Below are 10,488 nucleotides of genomic sequence, written 5' to 3'. Positions count from 1 at the left end.
AAGACATAGCCAAATATTTGACCTCTGTCTGTGATGCACAGCAAATGTGACAATATGAATACAGAATTTAAAGGCATTTTTATAGCTTTCACTTTTATGACCCACCAAACACAAGGTGGCGAATCACCAGTGGGTCACAAACCACAGTTTGTGAAACACCTTTCTCCAGGGAAAATGGTGCTACTGCAGTACCTGAGTACATATTTGAGTGTAACAAAGGAAAAGAAATTATCATAATCCATTATAGGCCCAAACAATAAATCTGTGTTTTCTGTTTCTCCATTATTTTTTATTTCAGACTTCTGAAGAGGACATGGAAATCGACGAGGTAAAGCAAAACCATTGCTTGGATGGCTCGTTTATTAACTCTACTACTAAAAGCACATCAGCAAATGAGTGATTTTTCCAGGTGGTTTTAAATAAATATCACACATTAAAATCAACAGCAACTTTATAGTGTTATAACTATTTGGACATAGTGCACACAATACATTATTCTCATTCTTCTTCTTATTTTTTTTTTATTGTTTTGGCTGACAGCCTTACAATATATTAAAAAAGAAAAACATGCCATATAGGGACAATTAAAACAAACATGCGCACATCAATCTATCAATGAATTCATCAGAAATTTAAAATACAGTAGACAGAAAAATGACTTTTCACTAAGGGCACACGTCCTGAGAAGAAGAGAATGGTTGAATTCTTCAACCACAGTAAAGTGCAAGTGCAATGGGAAAGGGTACATATTACCGTCAGAGGCAACCTCCTAAATATAAACATATACATCACTCTTGGTTAAAAACATTAAAAGTTAAGAATTGACTTTTCATCCAGTTGTGAGCAGTTTTCCCCCACCTAAGATGTAAAAGTGCAGTGCAAAGAAATAGTGCACAATTATTCGACTTATACGTAAAATTATGGTATGTTCCCTGAGTGCTTCTGGCATAATAAGGTACAATTGCATTTGGGAAGGTAAATATTACAGTCGAAGGTCACCTCATAAATATAAATGATATACAACACTGTAAGTTATGGAAACATAAGGAGTTAAGGATTGTTTTTTTCCAGTTGTAAACAGTTTGTCCATCCACCTAGGAAGTAAGAGTGTGGTACTTTAAAGTAGTACAAAGTTATTCTACTGATAGATACAATTATAATGTGTTCCATGGTAGAAACAACCAAGTTCATAAAGCTTACCTACTTAAGCATAATCCTAGAGTGAAGGGCAACTCTTTCAAGCATGGCCACGTAACCCGTAAATATGACGCTAAAGAGGTAACCACATTCACATCATCTGATTTGATACATACAGCCTTTGCTGGTTTCACACATCTGACCCCATAGTGTTTGAAAAGGGGAAGAAGCCATCTCCGCCAGGCAGCTACATATTTTTTGCAAAGCAGCATAAAATGGGTTAGATTATCCAGACCACCAACACTCATAGCAATCAAATCGGCCATAAAACATATGTATACCTATCAGGAAATCCCTAGTTGGGAGAATACCTAGCCAGAATGTTAAATACAGTGTTCGATTTAATTCTGGCTATACCATGTCTAGGTATTCTGGGCATGAAAGACCATAGGTGTTATTGAAGTAAATACTCGTCAAAGATCCCGGCTTTAGCTCCCAGAATTTTTTATCTGCATATAATCATGGTACCGTTCTTTAATCATAGCTGCAGTTTCCTGTCTAACACTTCCAGAAGCATCCCACAGAGATATCAACTGTAATTCCTTCAACATTTTTTGTACATGTGACGACCATGTATATCCTCGACAGGGCAACTGGCTGTGACTTCCTCAAGAGTTCCTAAAAAGACTGTGATCTTAGGGTTTCTTACCAATCTCACCCAGTAGAGAATTTGCCTAAGAGCAAAAGTTTCTTATATCGGGATAAAATTAAGCTCTGCGTACAGTTCCGCTAGAGGGGTACCCGGCCCAAACCCCAGAAATTATGGAGGAAATTATTCTCAGCAACTTGGAGTGGGCAGACATTCCAGAATCCCCATAATTCTGTACCATACAGTGCGGCTACCACTACCCTTTGCTTATATATTTGTAAAATAACACTTGCACTTCTGGCACCAGCCTGGTGTCTAAACTTTAAAACTGCTCCAGCCAATTGCCTCAGCACTAGCGTGGCCTTCTCTATTTCGCTATCCCATCGCAAATTCTCTGTAAATCGAATACTCAAATAGTCAAACTGCTCGACAATATCCAATGGGATACCTTCGACCAAAGGATTTTGCTTGAAGCAAGAGGAGGGTCTCAATACCATACACTTTGTTTTACTACCATTTATGGTTAATGACGTCTTGTCACAATACTCCACAAAACGTGTTAGTAGTCTATGGGTGGCGTTTTCTGTTTGTGCCATCAATACTGCATCAGCTGCGCATAGTAGTAGTATTGGCACCCTCTTCCCAGCTTCAGTTGGAATATCTTTGGTATCTAACATCAAGTGGTCAGCTGAATCATTTAAAAAGAGGCTAAATAGCATGGGAGCCAATACTTCTTTTGACCTGGAAGGGTGCGGTGCACTCCCCCCCGGCCCGTACCGTACTTTGACTGTGTTATCAATATGCAGAGCCTGTATGGCCATTATTAGCGAGGAGTCAGCACCCAATTTCTCCAATGATCTCCACAGCTTCTCTCTATCTACTAAATGAAAAGCTGCTTTTAAGTCCACAAATATTAGGTACAGCGAGTCATCCTCACCATCGTAAACTTATAAGAGATCATATACAACCGGAGAGCTTGATCAATGGTTCCAATGCCAGGCCTAAACCCAGCTTGCACTTCAGTCAAGATGTTATGAGCATCGACCCACCCCTGAAGGCGGTTGAGCACAACTTTCCCCAGATTTGTTCCTTCGCCATCTAGGGAGAACTGACAGTAGTTGGATGAACTAGATCAATCGCCTTTCTTATCGATCAGCACAATAACGGCCGTGCGCCATTAAGGGGGAACAGCGTTTCCAGCAAGTGCCGAATTAAACACTTTAGTAAGGATGTTAACCCATAAGTTCGGCTCTTCGCAATATATATCAGTGGGCACCATATCAGGGCCTGGGGATTTGTGTTTCTTTACGTCAGTCAGGACTCTCACCAGCGCTGGTACTAAAATATCAATAACACGAGGCCCAGAGCAGATGTTCTCTCGGGCTGTCAGAGGTGTTATGGGGACACTATACAAATTACTAAAGTGACCAGACTAGACAGATGGCCCAATAGGAGTTTTATTGGTGTGCACTGAGCCCCTCTCAGCCCATGATAGCAATTGGCAGAATTTATTGCAGTTTTTTTCATGTGACGCCTCCTTTAATGCTACTCAGAGAGTCAGTTGAAACTGCAATTTCTTAGTTCTCAGGAGCCGTATATAATCGCCCCTACATTCTCTGAATAGTAATTCGATGTGTAGGCTATGGTGTTGTTGTACTAAGGCAGATAATAAAACTCCCTTCATTCCATAGTATTCCTCATCATGCCAAGTAACCCATGTGCCCCTTTTCCCACCAACCAAAAAGGCGTCTGCAGGCCCAATGGGCTTTGACTACAGGGCCTTCAGCTCCTCTGACATCTTTTTGTAGGCTACTAGGGTTACACCATTATCACCACATAGAAAATTCTGAATTACACAACCATACTTAATCACTATACTCTCCAGCAATGGCAGTATTTGTAGATATTTCTCCCTGCTCTATCGTATCTTTTCCTACAGTTCGATGCCACACTTCCAATGGGCTGTTTTTGACAACTCCCTCCTGCACAATTCTAGGCAGAGTACCACAGGATCATGATCACTCTCCACTCTCGCGACAACTGTCATATCGCGCACATATTCCAAGCACTCTATATTGATTGAGATATAGTCTATTGTAGAAGCGCTTCTCCCATTGTTAACGGTTACTCTAGCAGCACTATCTGAGGGGGTGCGACCATTAATAAAACGCAGGTTGCAGTTTATCAGAAGCTCAGAGAATACACCTCCATTCTTAGTGGATTTAGAATTGCTCAAGGCAATAGATAACATTTAATACCATCTCATAAAGATAAAAAGATGGTCTAATGTCCTAGTGATATAATAACACAAGACAATGTCATCACTACATTTTAAAGAATGCCAAGATAGCATTTTATGATTATAGCATTTACCATGTTATGAAAGTCTGATTAATACTTATACATTTTCAATTAGTTTTAATCAAGAAACCATGTGAGAAATTATCTCCAAATGTGGTTAATGGTATATGTCAGTACACAATGTACAATCTGTTTTACTTTATTTTGTGTGTTATGTGTGACCAAAGTATTCATTCTATTACTGTAAAAAAGAAAGTGTATCTTCCAAGAAAAACAAACTGAAGGATGTGATATTCTACACAGTGAATCATAACTAGTGTAAGGATGGAGCACTGTATGTATGACTCTAAAAGGCAGCCATTGCCATCAACCTCAAGCTCTTGCCAATATCCTACTTGAGTGAATGTAGCTTTAAGTGATTACTATCTCCATCTAAAAACTGCTTCTGGCAGCAGACAATTAAACTTTCTGAAGCTCACTGAACTTTTAATGCAATAACGTACTGATCCTGACCTTTCTCCAAGGACGATACTTGGGACCACATCTCCTATAAAATATAAGGCACTCAGATGGGGATATTGTGCTGCACGAGTAAGGGTAATTGGTTAAAAGTCCTATTGTAATATACACCTTTAGTGAATGAATATCGTGATTAATGAACACTGAGAAACTATGTTTATTTTCTCTCAGTGTCAATGTCATTCAACTTCAGACCCAGGTTCAAAAAAATAGTTTGTAAATCTGCAGTTGCAGGGCCCACCTTTGCACGGGGTCGATGTAAGAGTTCAGGTAATTCACAAAGATTTCTCAGTGTATATTTTGAAGTCAACCGAAGCTGCATGGAGAAGGGCCTAGTTAAAGCATCAAGTAATCTATGTTCTCATGTGTTGTTGAGCAGCCATGCATTCTCTATCTCCAGTACATGGCAGATGGGGAATTAAATAAAATGTGTGTTTGTAAAGTGCTCATCTACGTGGGGATTTCTTAGACTTATAGGAGATGTTTTTGTTACTCAACTCAGTGGCACTCATATTTGCTCAGCCCTAGGATGAAAGGTTGAGGAGGCCAGTGAGGATATTTGCCTATGAATGGGGTGCTAAGTAAAGACAGATCACTGCAGTAGATAAGTTAGTCTAAAACCTGTAAACACAATGTGAAGATTATTGTTTACTTTTTCTTACCTTTACGTTAATCATTTTAATGTTATATAGCAATGCTTTCCAAACTTTTTAGAACCACGACCCATTTTTTAGAAGGCAAATATTTGCAACATACAAGCTTTAATGGACATGAAGTGGTGTATTTTATTATAATTTATCCATCATGTGGTAGCGCACAGTCATTTACAAGTTTCCTTTGAAGTGAGCACTAATTTCCACATGCATACAGTTTTACTGATAAAACTATATCCCACACTAATGATAATGTGTGGTTGGGTTTCAGGGAATATTTTGCATTTGTGCATCACCAAGAAAATAGGCTATTGATTTTTTTTTATCCTATAAAAATATTTGTTTCCGTCACACTTCAGAATGACAAAAAATTTGCTTTATTTTTGCTTTCCTAACTGCTGAATGTGTACAGTTCATTCACAGATATTTACATTTTGTTGTGTATTACAAATAAATGACATACTAAAGCCTTTTTTCAAACGCCCCATATCCCAGCAAGATTTACAAATAATTAATTTTATTTTTCTTTCTCTTATGGGAAATTGGGAGGAATTTGTCAACACCAATCCCCATGTAAACAAAATTAGCAGCAATTTGTCAGAAAACATAGCCAAATATTTGAATTCTGTCTTCGATGGACATCAAATGTGACAAAATTAATGCAGAATTAAAAGACATTTTTATTGCTTGTACTTTTATGACCCACCAAACATCGGCTGGCGACCCAAAAGTGGGTCATTAACTACAGTTTGAGAATCACCGTTCTATATTGAAAATAGTATCACTGAAGAACATATGTACATATTTGAGTATAACAGAGGAAATTAAATTATCATAAAGCATTAAAGGCCAAAACAATAAATCAATTTTTCCTTTTTCTTCATAATTTTTTATTCTAGAAAAAGTGTGAGGACGTAGAAATGAACGATGAAAGTGACGAGGTAAAGAAAAAACATTGCTTGGACGGCTCATTTATTAAGTTTACACCTAAAGGATACCAGCCAAAGATTGTATTCTCCAGGTGGTTTTGAATGACTGACACATTAAAATCAACAGCAATATTCTAGTTGTATAACTATTTGGAGATAGTGCACACAGTTGACAACATTTAATGCCATCTCATAATGACAAAAAGCGGGTCTGATGTTCTAGTGGTTTAGTAACACAAGACAATATCATCACTACATTTCTAAAGAATACTAAGATAGCATTTTAAGATTAAAGCATTTACCTTGTTATGAGAGTCTGATTAATACGCACAAATTCTCAATTAGTTTTAGTCAAGAACCGTTGTGAGAAATGATCTCCAAATGTTGTTAATGGTATATTCCAGTTCTCAAAGTACATTTTCTTTTACTTTATTCTTTGTCATATGTGTGAACAATTTCCAGTTGACAAAGCACTCATTCCAGTATTGTTGTCAATAAGAAAGTTCATCTTCCAAGAAAAGCACATTGAAGAAGGTCATATTCAAAAACAGTCATCTATAACCTTAATGTGAGGCTGGAGCAGTGTATGTCTCCAGAAGGCAGTAATTGCTATCAACCTCAAGCTCTTGCTGATATCCTACTTGACTGAAATGTAGTTTTAAGGTATTACTACCTCAAATCTAAAACTGCTTCTGGCTGAACACAATGAGACTTGTTGAAGCTCACTGTACTGTTAATACAATAATGTACTGATTTTGACATTTCTCTAAGAGCAATACTTCGGACTACGACTCCGCTGAAGTATAAACCACTCAGATAGGGATAATGTGCTGCATGAATAAGGATAATTGATTAAAAGTCCTGTTTCAATACATCTTATGTGAATGAATATCTTGATTAATGAACACTGAGAAGTTATGTCTCTTTTCACTCAGTGTCAATGTGGAACCACTACAGACCCAGATTTACAAAACTAGTTTATAAATCTGCACTTGCAGGGCATACCTTTGCACGAGGTTTACTTGCGATTTTAGGTAATTCAGAAAGGATTGTCAGTGTATATATTGAAGTCAACAAAAGTTGCATGGAGAAGGGCCAATTTAAAGCATCAAACCTTCCGTGCTCTCATGTACTGTTAAGCTGCCACACATTCTCTCTCTCCAGCACATGGTAGTTTGGGTGTTAAATAACATGTGTGTTTGTAAACCGCACATCTACCTGGAGATTTCTTTGACTTACAGGAGATATTTTTTGGTACTCAATTCAGTGGCTCTCATTTTTGCACAGCGAGTGTATGAAAGGTTGAGTGCACCAGTGAGGATATTTGCCTATGACTGTGGTGTTAAGTAAGGACAGATCACTGCAGTGGATAAGTTAGTCTAAAGCCCGTAAGTATAATGCAAAGAGATTCACCTACTTTGTTGTAGGAAAGTAGGATCTGCTGTTATGGTTACCCCCAATTTTTGCTTGATGTAATGCTGTTTCTGGCTAGTCTGACTGGGATCCTGCTAATCAGGACCCCAGTCTCTGTGCTTTCTCCCCTCAATTGGTATGGTAAGTACTTATGTACATCCCAGATTGGACACTAGTATACACTTATCAGTCCCTAGTATATGGTACTAAGGTACCAAGGGTATAGGTACACCAGGGGTCTCCCATGGGCTAAAGCATATAATATGCCACCCATGAGAGACCTCTCAAACTGTAACTACTGGCCTGCCATTGCAGCCTGTGTAAGCTGGTGCTAGCACCAATTACAAAAGATACAGGTTTACCTCTATCTTAGGTCAATGCACTTAAAACCTATAAGTCACCCCTACAGCAGGCCTTTCAATCCTGAAGGCAGGGTGCTCGGTTCTAAGTGTGAGGGTGGCCCTGCATGAGGAGGACACCCCTACAGCCTACGAGGTCCATTCTCCCAGGTTGTAAGTTAGACAGCCATTTAACATATAGAGGGGCACCGTGTCATTATACGATGACCTCCTTGAAACTGGCTGTAATATACCCTATCATGTTTGGTATCCAACATGTTGAAATCATACCCCACAGCCATAAACGGTGTGGGAGGTATGATTCCATACACTGTAAAGCTCCTCCGGAAGGACCTCGGTGTTCTCGGTACCAGTCTTCTTGGCCCGGACAGCACAACATGGCTGTTGCCGACCAGAGACAAGATTCTGCCCTCCTGCTGCTGAGCCAACCTCGAGCAGGTAAAGCCAGAACAATAGGTATCCTGTCAGAGTGAGGTGTGACCACCTCCCATACAGGGTTTAGTGTATTGGGGCTGGGTGGGAGTGCTTGCCAGCACCACATAGTCTGCTTGAGCGGCACACTTGGTACCCTCCTTGCATATTTCAGTTCAAACCAGCTCAGGGAGCTGTTGGCTCCCACTCTGGCGTGAAACTGGACAAAGGACATGAGAGTATCCTCCCCACTGTCCGACCTCTCCCTTGGGAGGGAACCCTGAATCATCCCAACCCTTTCCCAAGGGTACATAAGGGCTAACATGAGGGTGGGTCCCTAGATTTGACGTGGGACAAGATTAATTTCAGACACCACTTCTTCTTCAACCATCTGGGTGCTCTGGATTTCGCTGAACTTCACCCTGGCATCAAGGCTGCAACCAGGAAGACTCCTGCTGCTTCTGATCTACTCATCCTGCTCGTCTGCTGCAATGTCCATGCCTGTGCACCATACAGTAACCTTCCAAAGCCTATCGGCATCCAAGACACATGAAGGAATCTCCCTTCAAGTGATGGGGTCACTCTCCTGCATCCACAGGCACCGCAACTAAGCCGATTGGTCTGCTGATCCTGGACTCCCATGGACTCTGAAAGGCTCAGCAACACAGGTGGTGTTTCTCCACATCCCTCGAGGCCTGCCCTGTCCTCTCACCGAGTTTGAGTCCAGTATCTCTCGTTCGAGCCGCAGGAACCAAACCATGTGCACTTCATTGACTTGCAGTTGCAAAGGCTTGTTGGCTTCCTTCCACCAAGATCTTCGGGCTCCAAGTAGCCCCATCCTCAAGCATCTCTACTGACCAAGTTCTTTGTCCTTACCACATCACTTGCACCGTGGTCCTGCATCTTTAGTGAGCTGCTCGAATTCCTCTCACAACTCCAGTGCCTCTGGCCTGTGGGTCCTCTTGAGAGTCTGCCCTGACTCCCCTGCTTGTGGTGAGTCTCCTGGACCTTGATGGTTCCGACATTGTAACTTCTTCGACTTCTACATTAGTTGCAGTTGTCAAGGCTTGTTGGTGTTCCCGACAGATACTGACCCCTCAACTCTCGACATCTGAAGTGGGAAAGCTCCTGGTTGTCCACAGCATTGCCTGGTCTGCACAGCTGCAGTGTCAAAGTGACCGTCAGCCTCCCTGCAATACTCAACATCGGTGGGCATTTTTCTTCCGTGCCTCTGGGTCACTCCTGAATGACATAGACTCTGTCCCCTCTGCTTGCAGATATTTCCCTTCCTGAATCCACCTTTCGGTTCCATTGGACACTTTCCCTTTCTCCAGCACCGGCATCTTCTTGAAGTCCTACATTGAGTTTGACAGCAGTTTCCGACGACACTTCACACCTATGCACAAGGCTTCCCTGGAGTAGGTATCTTTGTTGCTAGGGTATCCACGAATGGGGTGGCTTTCCAACCTTCTGTCTTCCATGGGGTTTCTTCAGGGTCCACTGGGAAGGGTCCTTCTTTAAAATTGCAACCACGACTTACCTATTAACTTGCATTGATCCTGCGGTCATGTTCCTACTCTGCACTCGGCCTACATGGGGTTTCTGGTTACTTATCTTGGGTAGTTCCTTGGGTCCCCAGCACTTCGACGTCTTATGGGTATAGTCTTAACTTGAGTCGTGGTTCGCATCCCAATATTTTAGTATATGGTTTGGTCTCCCCCTGGTGCCCACTATGTATTTTGTGCTACTTAGCTGATTCTATTGTAAATATTGTGTGCATTGTGCATGTCTCCGGTTATGAGATATCTGTATGTGATGGTGAGTGTCTTATAATAAATATATATTTTTATAAATACACTGTGTGGTTCATTTTTTACTTAATCTGTACCTATAAGATTATGCTCTGGTAAAACAAGCTGATTTACACTCCTCCTGGCCTAAGCCTGAAGACTGCTCTCCACAGCTACCACTCTGAGAGCTTTCTAAAGTTGTTTAAGACCACTAAAATCATCATAATGGTTATCTGCATTGGTACAGGGTGCCCACTTACATAAGTTTGCATCATATACCAAGCCAGCTTCTCACATTCATCATTCCTTTAAGTTAACAATTGTAAT

This window comes from Triturus cristatus, chromosome 4_1 (assembly GCF_964204655.1).
Source record: "Triturus cristatus chromosome 4_1, aTriCri1.1, whole genome shotgun sequence".
Classification (NCBI taxonomy): Eukaryota; Metazoa; Chordata; class Amphibia; order Caudata; family Salamandridae; genus Triturus; species Triturus cristatus.
This window is presented reverse-complemented; position numbering follows the sequence as displayed.